The 18,024-nt window shown below is 45.3% G+C and overlaps 1 long non-coding RNA gene across 1 annotated transcript in view; it reads left to right on the top strand.

The window, feature by feature from the left end:
* Positions 1–4,601: 4,601 nt before the first annotated feature.
* LOC109445394 (uncharacterized) overlaps positions 4,602–18,024 on the top strand; it is a 221,570-nt gene continuing 208,147 nt past the window's right edge. Inside the window, exon 1 of the long non-coding RNA XR_012489610.1 lies at positions 4,602–5,664. This is a non-coding gene — a long non-coding RNA (uncharacterized LOC109445394). The remainder of the gene's footprint in view (positions 5,665–18,024) is intronic.

The following is an 18,024-nucleotide window of genomic DNA, read 5'->3' as shown; positions in this document are numbered from 1 at the left end:
TTCCAGAGGTAATCCATACATAATAACTGGAGAATTATGCTATGTGCAACCATGTGCAGTCATTCTCTATTAGTTTCCGTGAGTTATTCGTCTCTCATAATTCCGAAATTTCCCTTTTTTTCTCTTAATATAACACTTGAGAGAAATTACTAGAGGATGTGTGGTTCAGCAAAATGAGGGAGTAAACCAAAAAAGAGATTTAGAGTTCGGGAAATGGAGGATCCAATATTCACAGAATAGTGAAGGGATGAGACAACATTTGTGTAGTTGTGTAGCTGTCCCGGGCAACAACCAGTTCGAATTGGAGTAGGAAGATGGAAAACTGGTGGAGTTAGGCCACCAGAAAAAAAAAAAAGGACAAAAAATATTGTAATTCCAGGCACATCATTATACAATATCTGAACATCAAAGATAAAAAGATTCTAAGAGCTTCCGGGGATGGGGAATGGGTCATACACCAAGGAACTGGAGTCAGTGTGACATCAGACTTCTCCATGGTAACATGGGATGACATGGAGATGCTCTCAGATAGTGGAGCAATGTCTTCAGAATTCTGAAGAAAATTATTTTCAACCTAAAACTTCATTCCTAGCCCAAGAACCCACCAAAAGGAAATTGACACGAGTAGAATGCCAGGTGCTAACTGGTACACGTACTGGGAGTGCTGGAGTTGGAAAATCATTTTGCAACCATTATAAAGATCAGTTCAGGTAAGAATCATCAATGGATGCTCAATACGGAGAAATCTAATAAGGATCAGAGTATTTGTACAGTCTTCAACTGTCTATCCATGGAAAGCTGATTAGTTTCAAGAGAAAGCACAGTAATTATCTAGAAACTGTCCAACACCTTGATTGGATGATCAAAACTAACGCCATCAGTGAGGGGCAAATGGAACGTGTGTCCTCCTTATGTGATGACCCGAGAAAGGCACGTCACTCAAGAGAACTCTAGTGAGGGAAGACTATCCTGAATCTAACACTGAGGAAGCACCAGATAAACCCCAAATGGAGTCCATTATATTAAAAAAAGGTTTCACTCTTGCACTGTCATGCCTGGAGGTGGTATTCAGAGTTCCTGCAGCTGTTTTGTGAACCAGAGGGGATCCAGACAAGATGACAGAGGGTGGAGCTGAGAGAGTCCCTGAGAAGTGGAGCCCCGCTCACATTACACCTTATATTTTCTTTTGGAAATATCTTTAAAGATAAACACAAAGTTAAAAAAAACAATTGTACTCTGCCATCTTAATCCTTCAGACGTTTCTATGAACAGAGTGTACATTATTCCGCTCTTTTTGCACATGTTTGTGTGTGTATGTATAATGCGATTTTGTGTGTGTGTGTGTGTGTGTGTATACATACATACATACATGCACATACAATTTTTTAACACCCCCAATGGGATAAGACTATAGACCAGTGCTTCTCAAACTTGCATGTGCTTAAGAATTATCTGGAAGAGTTCTTAAACACAGATTACTAGGTGCCATCCCTGGAGATTGCCACACTACAGGGATTACAGCTCAGTCCTCCCAAGACTAGTGGAAAACTCACCTGGAGTCCTGCCACTTTTGAGCCTCATGCACGACTCATGGACCCATGCCTCCCACTTCTGTTCCCAATCCTGGGGGAGCAACCATCTTCATTCTAGATTCTCCTCCCCAACCAGATACACTAAAAGCCTGCATTGCATATTCTCCCCCATCTAGTTAATCCCCTCAATAAACTTAATAGCAAATGCCTGTTTTTAGGGATTGTTTTCATGGCAGTAGACACTCCAATTTGCAGTTTTTTGTTTTTTTTTTTAGAAACACAAACACTTATTAATTGTCCCTGTAGGAAGATAGAAATCCAGATTTTAGTATCTGAGCTATCTGCTTACTCTCCTACGAGAGCAAAAGATAATGTTCATTCCTTAAGATTTCAGCAAGAAAATAAATCACAACCCACTTTCTTCATCACCCTGCCACATCCATGGTATGCCAGAAACTGCAGAAAGCTCTGGTAAGTCTTCAGTGAGCCTTTGCATGATGTTTTCTGTCTTGTACTTGATTCACTGACTGTATTCTTTACAACATATTTCCCCCTTAAATGACTGCACGCTCATTCTGTTTGATTTTCTATCTCCCCCCAAACCTGGATCCATTATGGAGATACCGAGAAATGCTGGCGGAGACCTCCAGGAAACATCAGTAGACCTGAATCTAAAATGATAACTGTTCCTTAGAAACAAACCTAAGATAAAGTGGTGCTTCTCTAACACCAGTGAGATTCATAACAATTGGCGACACCTTGGTGAGTCCAAATACATTCTTTTAAAAATATTTATTAGGTGCCTATTGTAAGAGGCCAGGCACTGTAGGAGGACAGGGGAAACAGCAGTAGAACAGATGATTTAACAGATGATGGTGGGAGAGATAATTTAACAAATTACTATCATTTTGGTAAGCCCTTGCAGGAAAGGTATGGGGTGTTGTGAGAGAATCCAGGGCAGAGGAAAGCCTGAGCTCGAAAAGCAAAGGTTCTTACGAAGGCTCACGCTCACCTGAAAACCAAAGGAAACCAGTGTGGCTGCGGTAATAAGTGAGGGATGGAGAAAATACCGTCATCCGGAGTCATTTTACTCCTGCAACTTCTTCCTCATTAAACAGCGATTCTTTAAGTTTTACCCTAAAGCAAGTAAATGTGGTCCTTGGAATATTTTACCCTAACATTTTATCTTGAATATTGGTAAACCTATAGAAAAGTTGAAAGAATGGTACAATGAATACCTGTTTATCTTCCATATAGATTGAACAACTATTAACATTGTTTCGCATTTGCATTTTCTATCCTCGTATGTACATGTGTATATTTTCCTAAATTACTTGAAAGTAAGTCACAGGCATCAATCAGATGCTTCAGCCCGAACTTCTTCAGCTGCATGGCCTGAGAATTTAAGGAAAGTCTCCCCTATTGTCATAATACCATTCTCACACCCAAGAAAATGTACCAATAATTTGGTGGCAGTATCTAATTTACAGTCCATTAAAAAAAAAACTCCCCTATCCCCCGAGTGTGTTTTTTAAACTGTTTTTTTTTTTTCAATCCAGGATCCAATCAAGGTTTTCCATGGATTTGGTCGTTCAGTCTCGTATAGTCTGCTTAAAAAAAAAAAAAGTGATACTATTTAAAAATTGCTTTATGAGATATATTTTACATACATAGGATTCACCTATTTCAAGTATACAATTCAGTGATTTTTAGTAACTTCACTGAAGGGTAAAAAAATATGACTGGAGATCTGTTTGATAATACTTTCATCCTCCTGCCCAAGAAACCACTAATCTACTTTCTGACTGTATAAATTTCCTTTTCATGAAAAGTTCCTATTAAAAACAAACATTTTTGTGCTTTCTGGCACAATGTGATGTCCGTGCTTATCTGGGACTTCCCAGCCCCAGCCCTGGAATCAACCATTTCTCCCAGGAGCCCTGATGTGGGGAATGATATTTAGAAATCAAGAGCTGGGAACCAGGTGTCTTGTGTTATCTTGAACATGGATTATCCAAGGCTGGGATTTGATACCTGTAGTCTAGTTCATGGCTGTGGGGCTGTTGAACTCTTGCTTCATATGGAAACCCAAGCTGAGTGATACAATAGATCTTGGTGCTGAAAGATGGTGATTATGAGGCATCACTTGTTGGTTCTCATTTGAACTTGTAGTCATCATGGTTTTTATTATTTGTTTATTTATTATAAGAAAAGTAAATAAATCTATGCTTGACTGCCATGTCTAATTCATACAGCTATCTGGTTTTCAAATAACTGACAGAGTGCCTGATATGTTGAAGGCTTTCAATAAGTGCTTTTTGAATAAATAACCACAGCATCTTTGTATAAATTGTCATTGCCTTCATCATAATTCAAGCTGTAGCTTAATGTCACCAGAAGGCCAAGCAGTAAATATGTAGAGATTCATGAGCTATAAATTATAAAACAGGCCTCACTACATATTCAAATACAGACAAGTAATATCTGCAGGCCCTAGTTTGTTTATAAATTGAAGAATCTACTCCCATAATTATAGGATTACTTTAAGGACATGCAGCAAAAATGATCTTAAAACATTAAACAAATGATATATTGGTAGATAAATGTTTGTCATTAGCAAAAGGGGAGTGAACAATGTGAGAAGAAGCAAGTTTAGTCTTTCCTTGTTAATGCAGGAAGGCGAAAAAATAGGTATTGTTTACAACTTTACCTGTGCCTAGATTTTTAGCAAGTACCATTTCTAAGAAAAATGGTATTGTCATGTCAGCACAGCATTAACCATGGGAACAAAGGGAAAAGACAAAGATGATTTGAGTCATTTTGGTTCATCTAGCTGGACACATATAGACCCCCAGAATAGTTCAGTTTGTTCCTATTGTGGTCTGAGATGTCTGCTGACTTTTGTGGGGTGCTAGTAAAGCAGAGAGAGGATTAAGCCCTGTTCACATCTCCACTCTCAGTTTCACCCCATTTGACACAAGAGTCACACAGATTCACCAATTGTTAACAGTTTCCACATTTGGTCTCTCTCTCTCTCTCTCTCTCTCTCTCTCTCTCTCTCTCTCTCTCTCTCTCTCTCTCTCTCCACACACACACACGCATTTTTCTTTTTCCTGAACCATTTGAGAGTAAGTTGTAGACATCCTGTCCCTTGACCCCTAAATACTTTCATGGGTATATCCAAGAGGAAGGACATGTTCTTATGTAACCTCAATATAGTTATCAAATCCATGAAATTTAACATTGATCCAATACTATTTCCTACTTTATAGTCTGCCTGTGTTCAAATTTCGCCCATGATCCCATTAATGTCGTGCATAGCTATTTTTCATTCTAATCCAGGATCACACATTGCATTTAGTTTTCTTGTCTTTCTAGGGTCCTTTAATTTGGAACACTTCCTCAGCCTTCCTTTGCCTTTCAGGACTTTGGCATTATTTAACTTGGGTTTGTCTAATGTTTCCTCATTATTAGATTCAGATTATGCATTTTGGCCAGAATATCCCAGAACTAATACTGTGTCGTTCTCAGTGCATCTTATGAGGCATACAATGTGGGTTGATTTCATTATTGCTGATAAGAACACTGACTGTTTGGTTCAGGTGGTATCCATCATATTTTTCCACTGTTAAGTTACTGTTTTTCCTTTTGTGGTTGGTAAGTACATTTGTGGGAGTTATTTTGGGCTTATGTAAATATTCAGTTCCTTATCAAGCTTTCACATATTCTTGCCTGAATCATACTCTAATTTTTAAATATTGGTGATATATACCAGCTGCATAATCTGTGAAGCATAAGACAGACCCTAAATCAAGTTTTGAACCCGAATCAAGTTTCATAATTCTATTAAATTATCCTTGGCAGGTGAAATGGCTGTAAAGTGCCAGCAAACTTCAGACTGTTTATTCAATAGACTGACAGACAAGCCAATCCGGTGGAAGCTGCCAGATATTTTTAAACAGAGCTATAAACAATGCCCAGGGAAGAAAGAATAAATTCAAGCTGAGACTGAAGCCTCTGAGTCCTTCGGTCACTTTTCTCCTGCTACTCAGAGCCCGGTGAACCACGACGAGGGTGACCCGCCAGGCAGTCCGCCATTATTCTTAGGGCCGGGAAGACCCTTCATCCCTCTGTGAGTTACTGCATATTTTCTATACTTAGTTTCCAAGGCTGAGGTTCTTTCCTAGGGAGAAGCTTCACTTCTTCATGAAGAATGCTTAGACTTGTAACAGACGATGTGTCCTGCTCACATTTGTCTGTCCCTCCAGCGCCTGGCATTGAAGGACAGAGAGGTCGCTGGCTTCACCAGCACAGCTGGGTGTGGGCTTCCTCTGGCTCCCTGCATATGGTGCATTTACTCCTCTCAAAAGAGAATGTTTGTTTTATATTCATTGATCCTGTGTGATGCGGTTCCTTGACATACATTGTAATGAAAAATGTGGATTCCAAAAAAAGATCCCACATTGGGTGATTTGTTTGTGACAAAATCCTGCCGGGCTTTTCTAAGTATCTGTGGCTCCAGGACGGAATTATTCTCACAGCTGAATAACAGTCCAGTTATTTTCATTCATTTCTTCACTGGCAAGGACGACTAATGCCCGTGGGCTTGTACGAAGATTCATGTACAAGGAGTCTCCATTGCCTTAGTCATCAAGTCATCTGGTGGCCAGAATAAGTGTTCGTTACGCTAATAACTACTATGATGGCCAGTCTTTACTGAAATATAGTTAGTATACAATGAAATGTGCGTGCCTTGATATTCCCTTATGTACCATCACCAAAACAAGGTATAGAACATTTCAGTCTTCCCAGAAAGTTCCCTGCTGTTCCCTTTCAGTCAGTGCCCACCACCCAGAGGCAGGTGCTATTCTGATTTCCATCCCCACCTTTCCCTGCAAGGTACCCACTAGTCTAACTTGTAGCTCAAAAGGTTGGTTTTGCCTATTTTTAATCTTCCTGAAGGGAATCATACAGCAGGTACAATGAAATTTTGGAGGGTCTAGTTTCTTGACTCAGCATTTTCTGTGAGATTCGTCTTTGTTGTTGCCACTTTTGAAAATTGCTGTGTAATATTCCCCAATATTATTTTGAAGCAAATTCCAGACATATTATTTCAGTGGTAAATATTCAGTAGGCAACTTTAAAAGATAAGTAGTCTAACAAGACCCTCCATGATTACATCTAAAAGAAATCATCACAAAGGCTCTGACATATTTCTGGTCCTCGGTCTGGTGGCGATGTTGGGGGCTGTGGTCCACGTTGAGACAGAAACCTGAGGGATTGAGGGCCTGACCATGGCAGAGGGTTGTGGAATGGGAAGGAAGCATGTATGACCCCTTCGTAGGGTGCTGGGGAAGGGAAAGTCACAGGGAAGCAGGGAGCACGAAGATGACGTCCTCCTGCGGTCCAGGTTGGGTCAGGAACACCGGGGCTTGGGGCTTGCTAAATGTACATGGAATGAACGAGTGACAACATCAGGGACTGTGGGTGGCAACATACCCTGTTTTCTACGCTTGCCTTTTATTAACGGATTTTCAGCCACTGAACCATATGCCTTAAGAAGTATTTATTGTCAAGTGTGTTTATTTGCTTAAAGATTCAACCAGTCTGCCTTAGGACACACATTGTCTCTCAACTGCAAATACCTTTTCTTCTCTTTGTTTAAAATGGGTCTTTATTCACATACCCACCCTTCCTTTTTTTGTTGGAATTTAATTTTCACTGAAAGAGATTGGTCTCACTCTCTGGTTATTGTGAACCTGCCTGCATACTATCTTTTCTTGTTCATTAAAAAAAAAATACATATACTCTTTCAGTTAAAATTTTCTATTTAAAATAAGGCTGTGTGTCAGCCCAATCCAACATGCAAATCAGGAACAGCACATTTCATGTTCTTGGTCTATTTCCCTGTGCTTGCCTCTATTTCTGCAGCCCTCCTGCTGTTTCTCTGTCTGTGTGTTCTTTTATTCTGTTGATAGCTTTCATTTTGGTCTCCCCTTTGCATCTGGCCCTTCAAGCTGGGCTGTGGTTTAGCACTGCGGTTGGGCCCCTTCAGCGATTGGACTCTTTCCAGCCCCCACCAAATACATTCTCTTTCTGGAGCGTGGAGGTGAGCTTAGGAAGTATTTCTTAGGTGCCGTGAGTGATGTATATTGCTTTGGGTGCAAAAGCCCATGCCAGCTTGAAATACTGTCTGTGCTCTGCATTTAATAATAATAATAATAACGATTAGAGAAAAATACCCCACATTTTTAGGGCCATCTTTGAACAGGCCCTCCCTTGGCAGTACATCGTCTTTCAATGCTCAAAGACAGCTATAAATTATATTGTTACATCTTTGTGAGGATTCTGTTCTAACGTTTTTTTTTCTTTGCTATTATATGTTGGCTCATTTTCCCCTCTCAATAAAAGGGAATATTTAAAAATTGGAATTGTTCTAGTTGATGGCCAGAATAAGTATTCTTCAAGCTAAAGAATGTAATTACTATGATTGATGGCAAGAGACTAAACCTAGTTTTTGTTGAAATATAATTAGCATACAATGAAATGCACATATCCTAATCACTTGATGAAGTTTGATAATTGTATATGCCCGTATATCACCATCGAAACAAGATACAGAATATTCCCATCACTCTAGAATGTTCCCTCCTATCCCTTTCTAGTCAATACCCACTACCCAGAGGCAGCCACTATTCTGGTTTCTATCCCCATAGATTGGTTTTGCCTATTTTTTGAATATTATATAAATACAGTATGAATGCTTTTGTGTCTGGCTTTTTTTTTTTTTTACAGTTATTATCATGTCTGTGAGATCCATTCATGTTGCTGTGTGTATCTGTAGTCCATTCCCTTTTAAAAAAAAAAAAAATTATTGGGGAATATTGGGGCATAGTGTGTTTTTCCAGGACCCATCAGCTCCATGTCAAGTCGTTGTTTTCAATCTAGTTGTGGGGGTGGGCGCAGCTCACTGGCCCTGTGGGAATCGAACCGGTGACCTTGGTGTTATGAGCTCCGTGCTCTAACCACTGAGCAAACTGGCTGCCCCAGTGCATTCCCTTTTATAGCTGAGTGTTGTTCTGTTGTCTTTTCACACAGTTTGTTGATCCACTCACCTGTTGATGGGTCTGTGGGTTGTTTATAGTTCTAGACTATTTTGAATAAAGTCGCTGTAAACATTCCCGTACAAGTGTTTGCATGAGCGTGGCAGGAGGCTGCAAGATGGCAGCGATGAGCCCTGTCTCCTGGTGTTCACGCCCTTGCACACTCCTCCCCTTGAGTGTGAGCAGGACCTGTGACTTGCTCCTAACCTATAGAATACGGCAAAGGTGATGGGATGTCACTCCTGTGATTATGTTACATCAGGTTGTATCTTCCGTCTTGCTAGCAGACTCTCTTAGTTTTCTTGCTGGCTTTGATGAAACAAGCTGCCCTATGGAGAGGCCCGCGTGGCAAGGATCAGAGAGTAGCCTCTGTCCAATAGCCATCAAATAACTGATGTAGGGAGGGCCTACAAGGAATTGAATCCTGCCAACAACCACGTGAGCTGAAGGGGTTCCTTCCCCAGTCAAGCCCCAAATGAGACCCCAGCCCTGGCTGACAGCTTCATGGCAGTCTTGTGAGAGATGCTGAAGCAGAGACTAGCTAAGCCACATCCAGACTCCAGACCCACAGAAACGGTGAGATAATAAATAATGTGCTGTGTAAGTTTGTGGTAACGTTACATAGCAGTAGGTAACTAGTAGCACGGGCGTGTGCGTTTATTTCTCTTGGATAACTCTCTGTCAGTGGAATGACTAGATCATATGGAAGGTGTATATTTAACTTTTGAAGAATCTTTAAAACTGTTTTATCAAGTGGTTGGATGGTCTTACGTTCCCGGGAGCACCGTGTGGAATCCCACTTTCTCCACATTCTCGTCTATGCTTTACGTTGCCAGTCTTTTTGATTTTCCATCCTAATAGGCACAAAATTATCTCATTGTGGTTTTCAATTTGCGTTTCTTTGATGACTAATGAGAAAAACCTGTTTTAGCCAGTTATGCAACCTGGTCACATTTTGTTTTACTTTTAAGAGAAATACACCTTGTTTGTTGGCTTAATTTTTTATTGTTATTTGAGATGTATACATGAAAACACATAATTTCTATCTTCAGAAAACTCATAATAGATGCAAGTGTTAACATATTATGTGTAAAATACATAAGGAGCAATACAGGACATGAGGTATGTGGTATATGTAGAAACAGCAGTAATTCAGTGTATTCATTGCTGGGCGAGGTAACATGCATTCCACATTCTAAATTTGTCAATTTCATTTTAAGGTAAGGAATCTGAGGCTTACAGACAGGTATCAGGTGTGATGGGCTTGGCCGTGCTGCAGTAACAAGCATCCCACCCGATTTCGAAGGCTTAAAACGACAGTTTGTTTCTTGCTCACATCCGTATGCGTGGATGCTGCTCTGAGACTCTGATCAGCATCATTGTTGCTTTCATTATGGAATTCTGGGTGACAGAGTGACCGTCACCTGGAAGCTTGCTGGTCACCGTGTCAGCACGAAAAGACAGCGTAGCAAAAAGCTTGTGCCAGCTCTGGAAGCTTCACTTCTGTTGACATATTCACTTCTGTTCACTTGTTTTTTGGCCAAAGAAATAACTCCAACAAGGCAGAGGTTAAGTAATTTACCTGCAAGGGCAAAATCTGGAACCAGATCTTATGATTCTCAACTTAATGCTTTCCTTCCTACACCACAGTTGTCCCAAATGGTCCTTGAAATAATAGTGTTTCGTTTACTTACTCTTCATAATTTTTTTGTTGTGTTCCTAAGGCTGAAATATTCCCTTATTTATATTTCCTCAGGCTGGGCAAGATACTGCATGTAAAAAGAATTTATTTATTTAGCATGTCTGTTTATTTATATACAGATGCATATTTTCAATTTCTTCCTTTCCAGTTCAGAAGGTCTGTTGGTAATGAATTTTCATTAAAGTAGTACAAGATTGGAAAATAAAATAAGCATCAACACATTTTCCAAAAATCAACACAAACCCAATGTGAGAACCAAACAATTACTACCTTCAGAATTAGCCCCAGATTACTAAAATGCAATTATACTTGGAAAGGTAACCCAGCAGGGGGGCCATGTTTATTTCTTCTCATCTTCACAATAAGTTGTCTCAGCATAAAGGGACACCTCCTCCATATTCTCCTTCTAATATCTGAACAAAATCCAAGGGTAGAATAATTTGTTTCTATTGATTTCCAAGATACCAATCAAATACTAAGATACAATCAGATATCGCTGTAGATGTAGTGTTTTATGTGGCTCTGGGCCCCAGATCCCCATGGCAGCAGTTGGTTGAGGGGTAGCTGCCCCTGTAGGAGGGCAACGTGCCGTTTGGATCCCCACTGTCCCCATGTGAGGTCTCTTTATTCATTTGAGTTTCCCAGCTGAGGGCAAAGAGGAACTGGGGCATTTTTCAACATCTCTGTCTCCTCAAGTCTCTGCAGTCTTCATAGTCCCAGCTGGCAGAAGCCTCTAGAAGCCTTGAGTTGCTCGGTCGGGGAGCTTCCCTGAGAACTGCCTGCAGGGCCCCGAGCCAGATGCCCTAGCAGTAGGTACCAGTGAATGCAGCCCTGGATGGTGCACACGTTCCCTTAGCTGCTGCCAGGGATTCAGACAAGAGTTTCCTCCCGACTTGGTGCCTTGGCTTGCCTTTCTGCTTCTGTCCTTGTTACAGGGACAGCCCACCTTTCGTTCGGTCCCATGAGGTGCACAGAGTGGCTGTGACCTTCCCTTCCTTGGAGCGCTGTCCCGGCCACCTGCTCACCTGTTGCTCCTTGCCGGCAGCCTCAGCTCCAGCCTCACCACTTCCTCTGGCTCTGTCCCCGGCTCAGGCTCGCCAGTGGGCATGGTGCTGCTGAAACTTGTTGGCTTACATTTTGTCATTTATCTGCATAGAGGACGCCTGTAACAGCGTTTTTGCCTCAGGAAGCTGGATGATGAAGTGACCAATGGGACAGAGTAGAGAGTTCAGAAACTGCCCCACTCATATACAGTCACCTGATTTATGACAGAGGTGACACTGCAGTGCAGTGTGGACAGGATGGTCGTTTTAATAAAAGTGTTGGGCTGACTGCATATCTACATGAAAAAAAGTCTGTCTTTGCCTCTGCACATACACGCGAATCGAGGTGGATTGCAGTTCTGAAGCAGGGCAGCCGCAGGCAGAAGAGAGAACATCCTCCTGGCCCTGCAGTCGCATTTGTTTGTTTAGCTCATGTTTTCAGTCCTCGTCCCAAAGCAGGATTGAGAACCTACTGTGTCCTGGGCCCTGAGCTGGGCAGCAGAGGTACCAGAGTGAGACAGTCCCTGCCCTCAAAGAGGACACTGCTTAGTCGGGGGAAGATACAGGAACAAATGCTCACAACAAAGTGTGACAACAGTCATAACTGTGTCATGGGAGCCCGGGGGTGGGGGGACCCAGCTCAGCCTGGGGCTGGGGTGAGGGAGGGGCTTTCTGGAGGGGGCGATGGCGGTATGAGGGCGGGGTTAGCCAGGAGGAGGGGGAGAGGAGCTGGCCACACAGAGAAGCCAGCATCTACAAGGGCGAGGAAAAGCAGGGATTGCTACCCATTTCTTAAAAACGTGTAGACATTCTCTCGGCTCATTTGTTGGATTCTTGCAGAGAAATAACATGTGTTTGTCACCTTGACATCATGATGCGACGTTAAGGATGGGTCTTATCCTGGTTACACATGTGGGGACAGACAGGTGGATTTGGAGTGCTTGGATGACTTACTCAAGTCCACCTAGCTCTCAGGGAGGAATGGGGGAATTGGAGCTCAGGTCTTTGGATGCCTACTTTTGTCTTCTTTCCACCATGCCCGGTGGCTGCCAGTTCATCCCTGGCCAAGCCTTTGGGACATCAGAGCTTTGTGGGCTTTGAGAGCAAGAGGAAGGATGCTCTAAGCCATCTTGGGCCAAGTTTACAATGAGCAGGTTAGTGTCTTCACGCTGTCCAGCATGGCTAAAGCTAAGGGACTAGCACAGGGGTTATATGGACAGGGTCTCATACGGACAGAGCCACAGAGCTGATGAGTTCAAAGTGTCCATTTTACGTTAAATAACAACGTAGGAAGGCAGCTCTGGGGGCGGGGGGGGGGGGGGGGGAAGCGCACCTGGGCTCTATGCCCAACAACTGCCACTAGGTGGCGCTCGGATGCAGGCACAAACGGGCAACTGAGGGTTTTGCAGGGCTGCACTTGCACAGCGGGTGGATGAATGTGTTGGTGTCGCTTATGGAAACCGTGATGGAAGCAGGGAGACTTGGATACAGGCAAGATGACAATCTCCACTTGTGGGGCTGCCAAGATCTGATCTGCCTTGGTCCATTCGCAAGGGCTGTGTATCCTTGTTGTCCTCAGGAGGTCGGTTGGCCCTGAAACTAGGAGGGAAGCTGGAAGCAGGAGCATAGGCTCTCCTCTGTGCCCTGTCTGCATTTAACTGCGGGGCTGGGGTGGGGGGAGGGTCCGCAGGCAGCTGGATTTGGACTCTGGGAAGATTACCCATCCCCTCTCCCACAAGTGCAAAATTCAGTCCTGCATCCACAAAACCCCAGACGTGCACAGTGCAAATTGGCAAGGAATCTCTTGCTAGATTCTCTGATGATGAAATTTCAGATGGCCTCCTCACACCTAGTCTCCTTTTCTGGTGTTCTGTTCTGCTGTCCACTGGGCCATCCTTGTGGCTGACAAGCAAGCCTCTTGGCACTTTGAAACCTCAGTTTTCTCATCTGCAATGTGGGGATAATGACAGCTCGTGCCTAGAAGAGCTGCTGTGAACATCACATGAAAGCACAGAAGAACCAAGGGAGCTTTGCAAACCGTAATGTTACTCCCTACGTATATTAATTGTAGCTCTGCCCACATGGCGCCAAGTATTCTGTTATGCGATTTACTCCTCGTCTTGCTCCTGGAGAGCGTTTATCAGGTGCCAAGCATGGCTCTAAGGGCTTCATCATTCAAAAATCTCCCCACACCCGATAAGGCACTGATATTCCCACCAGGCCCGTGAGTGGCAGAGGAGGCTTCCAACCCAGGCTCGTGGCTGCAAAACGTACCTCCCTCACGACTACCCCAGGTGGCCTCTCCTGATCAAAGACAAATTGCTGCAAAGGAAAAAAGCATGTGTCATATTGTCCACATTTTCATTTATTTTCAGATGAAGGCTTAAAAGTCGTTCCCCTTGTGGTTCTCACCTCCTTCACACACCTGCAGCCTCAAGGCCCCTCTTTGGGCTCAGCTGTTCCTCCTGGGCTGGGGTGGAAGAGAGGAGGCTGATGGGAGATGGGAAAGCAGCGTGGGGCTGCCCTGCTCTCTGTGTGTCCTGCTCTGCGGAGGTGAAAGAGGTAAGCGGTCTCCCCACCCCAGGCACCATTTGGCTTCTGTTAGATATAGTGACACTTTCAGGGTGTATTTGTCATTAACCCATTTGGACCCTGTTGACTGGTGTCACGCTGGGCATGCAGAATTAGGAAACAGGACATTTTTTCCTTGGGTTGGCAGCCTCTTCCTCACCTTAGTGCTGTCACCTCCTACCTCTGACCAGTGAGGCGGCCGGTGATGGACCCACCCTCCCTCTCCTCTCCCAAAGGCCCAAGGGGTCTGGGCACCTCCTAAGTCACAGGGCTTCATCTAGGAGATGGGGGAGTGTGGGGACAGAGCCAGGAGAGCAGTTTCCAGGCTCTCAGCCTCACGCGGAAAGGTGCTGGCTCAGTTACTAGATAGCGAACAGCTGTAATCAGATGGCCATCGCTGTGGCTGTGTGGCCATCAGCTGTTGCCAGTTAGCCATTGGCCACTAATATAACTGCCTATGCTAGGGGTTTGGTTGGTTGGCAGAAAAGTGGATGGCGGATTGCGGCTAGCAAGTGCAGTTAGCAAGCGGATAGTGGATTGCGGATCGTGTGGCTCCAGCTTCCTGTGACTCCAACCGAGCTGCCAGCTAGAAGATAGTGGCGGCCAGCGAGAATTTATGGCTCCGTTGTTGTTCCTTTCTGGCCTCACCATATCCTGCTTTCTTGTGTGGGGAGCAGGAGCTGAGTCCCTGCATTGCAGAGGGATATGGGAAGAGGAGGGGTAGGCGGTGTATTTTGTAAATGTGTCAAGCTATAGCACCATTGCTGATTGGAAGGAAGGAAGCCCGCTAAGCAGAAAGGGTGCTCGTTGTGAAGGCCCTCTTTTATCCTAAGATTCTAGGATTCAATGACCGAATTGCATTCGTTTGTTTTTACTAAGGTGTAAATGACTGCAACATTGTGCAACTATCCTTAGAGTTTACACAGGAATTATAATCAAGGCTTCTCTCAGCCACATTCTCCAGACAGCAGTTCTGGGAGCAAACAAAAGGAGCTGAACTGCTATGGGAACTATTTCCTCCAGCTCCCAGCTGTATTCATAGACTCAACCTCAGCCAACCCTTCCAGGAGGAGTTGGTGCTAGTGGGTCAGACAGGCCAGGAGTGGACCTGGATTTGTGGCTCAGTGACAGCTCCCTGAGTTGACCACTCCCCCTTGGGCCCAATGGCACCGCTGGCCATCTCATACTAGAATGATAAAGTCGGATCCTCTCCCTGCTCCCTGGTGCCCTGGGTGGGGTGAGCGGGGCCAGAAAGAAACCTCGTCTCCCAGGACAATCCCAAAGGCAATTATACTGTCCTGTGGTCAGATCCCAAGTCCTAGTTTCCAATTCAGCAAATGTGGTCCCTGAACAAAGGGGCAATCACGTCCAGATACAAAGAGATTAGGGACTCAACCAAATATTTGCTACGTGCTTTCCGGATTCTATGCAGGCAGATGCAGTGGTCAAGTGACTGCAGGTGACATTGTTATCAGAGGAACGTGCTGGTAGGAGACGCTGTGGAGCTCAAAGCAGGGGTACCCAGCCTGTGTGGACAGGGGGAGGAAGTGGGAAGAGCCATGTGTACAGGGCTAGCGCTTGGTGCCAAGTCAGACTCAGGCAAGTGACGAAGGGGCTTCCAGGCAGAGGAGCAGCTTGTGTAAAACCCCGGGATGGGGAAAGCAGGGCGTGCTCTGGGTTGTCAGACAGCTTCGCCTTGTGGTAGAAGGAACCCTGTGGAGAGATGGGGTCAGAGAGGTGATGGGGCCACTGGAGGAGGGTTCAGACAAAGAAGGAATACCCAAGGGTACACTCCAGAGTCTTAAGTCAACAGCACTGGCAGAAAAGCAAGTGCTCTTCAGAGGGTCTGGACGTGTCCCGGTGACGACAGGGAGCAGGCAGGCCAGAGGGCGCAGAGCTGGGCTGCGCTGCCCGGAGCCGTGGGAGCAGAGGTCCTTTCACACCAGATTAAACATGAAGCCCTTGGCGGGTCCTTGGCACGCCTGACCCCTTCTGAAGGTCACTGATCCCCAGTGTCTGGCATTAGGATTTGGAGCTGCCGCCAGTAGGGAAGTCTCTGGTCAGGGTTCATCTCAGAGTCATGTTTACAGAGTCAGTCCCTGTGTAAGGGGGGGTCACAGTCCAAGACAGATGTGGTTGGGGGCACGGGGGAAAGGCAGGGCTGTCAGGAGATCCCAGGGGATGCTCCTTGCTCTACAAACCCTCCCTGAACCTGGATGGGGTGCAGGAATCTAGGAGCCTCCCCAGTCTTTACAGCAGGCGTGACATCCCTGCATCCAGGACCACTCCCAGCCCGAGGCCACAGGGATGTGAGGACCCCAGCCTGGCCTGTGGGGCAGGGCAGCCTCGCACTGGTCTGGTCTGGTTTGTGTCATGGAGCTCGTTTCATTTTTCCTGAGAAGGGAATTCCAGCGTTGATAGCTACAGCACACAGGGTCATGGAAAAGACACTGGAATCCAATGCCAATACCGAATAAGCTAGTTGCATCCATTGGGCAAATCACTCCACTTCTTGGGACCTGTGGTTTCTTGTCTGTGAAGAGTCCACATCTCCACTTTGCAGGGTTAAAGATTGAATGAGACGTTGTGTGTAACGCCAAGGCCCAGCCCCGTGGTGTGGCACCTTGCCTACCACCATTCTCCTGATACTCTGGGCCAGATGGATGGACAGGCCTGGCTGGGCCCGAGGACCAGCCTTGGCTGGCTTCCCTGGCTGCCCTGCTCATGACCTGCAGGGGGCAGCAACAGGCCATGCCGCCGAGGCCCAGGCTGCCTTCTCTCCCTGCAGTCTGGGATAGAAAGTTCTCTGCATCGCTGAATGCAGCTTGGGTCGATTTGTTTTTAAATGGGTGATGTTTGAGATTCCTTTATGAAAGCCTTTCACATCTGGCATTCAAAGAAAATCATCAGTCTAGACTCTCAGACCCGATAGCAGCTTGTATGAAATTTGGGCCTGTCTTTTGCGTGCCTCCCTGCTCCAAGCCTCTGCTCCCGCCCTCCCTCCCTCCTTCTCTTCTTGTGACCTTTTATCTCAGCGGGAGCTCTGACTAGAAAGAGGGTTCTGGAAATGTGGTGTGTTTCTCATTAAGTTTCTGCAGCATAAAAGTCACGTGACACAAAGCTCTTTCCCCCCTTCTTTCTTTATCGTGCGAATCTACAATGACTCCTTCTGCTTAGGTTTTATTTAATTTGAGGTGATTGGAGATCGAAATCTTGTTGATCCAAGATTTTTAAAAATCTGTTTCTAGGGTGCTGGTGGTATGTGTGGTTCATTTTTCCTTGACATTGAAGTGGTCAAACAGAATTCCAAATAGAATCAAATCAGTCCTTTGCTAAGGCCCAAATGTCCCCTTTTCCTTCTCTTTCCAAGTCTGAAAATTTCTTTCAAACTTGAGGCCATGACTTGGGAGATTTTAAGGATGGAGGCTGCTGAGGGGGCCCTAAGGAACCCCTGGGGGCTGCAGGGAGTCTCCTGGCTCTAGGAGGGGCATTGCTGGGAAGGAGCTGCTCCCTTCCCTGCACTGTGGAGGGGCTGTCATCTGAGCCCAGGGAGAGAGAGAGAGAGAGAGAGACAGAGGCGCACAGGTCCTGATAACTGCCAAGTGTTCTTCATCTTTCCCTGGGCCCATGGCCCTACTGCTCCTTGAGGCTGTGTGCCCTACACTGCCAAGGTGAAATGTAAAGCGACAGGTCAGAGTTTGTGCAGCTGGTGTCTCAAAATAGGCCTGCAGTTTCCTGCTTAAAGCAAAGGCCTATGAGAGCATGAATCAAGTCACCTGCGCAGGTAAGCATTGCGGTTACGGTGGCGTGAACCGAGGGTCTCTTGTCACCCATTGCTCGGCGATGCTCAGCCACTGGGACTCCTCTTCCCTTGGGCTTCACCGTGGTCCTGGCAATGGGAGTGGCCGGCCTTTCATTTTCCTTTGTCATCCTGGCCACCTTAGGGCTGTGCAGGGACCCTGCCCCTCACTGTGCTGGCCCAGGGGTGACACCCAGGCCGGAATGATAATGGCTGTCTCCACGCCTGGCTCTCTGCTGACTTGTACCCTTCTCTTCTCCTCCTGAGGCATCAT

The sequence above is a fragment of the Rhinolophus sinicus genome, linkage group LG10 (genome assembly GCF_036562045.2).
Source record: "Rhinolophus sinicus isolate RSC01 linkage group LG10, ASM3656204v1, whole genome shotgun sequence".
Lineage (NCBI taxonomy): Eukaryota > Metazoa > Chordata > Mammalia > Chiroptera > Rhinolophidae > Rhinolophus > Rhinolophus sinicus.
Note: the sequence above shows the minus strand (reverse complement) of the source record. Positions and strands in the feature narration are given on the sequence as shown.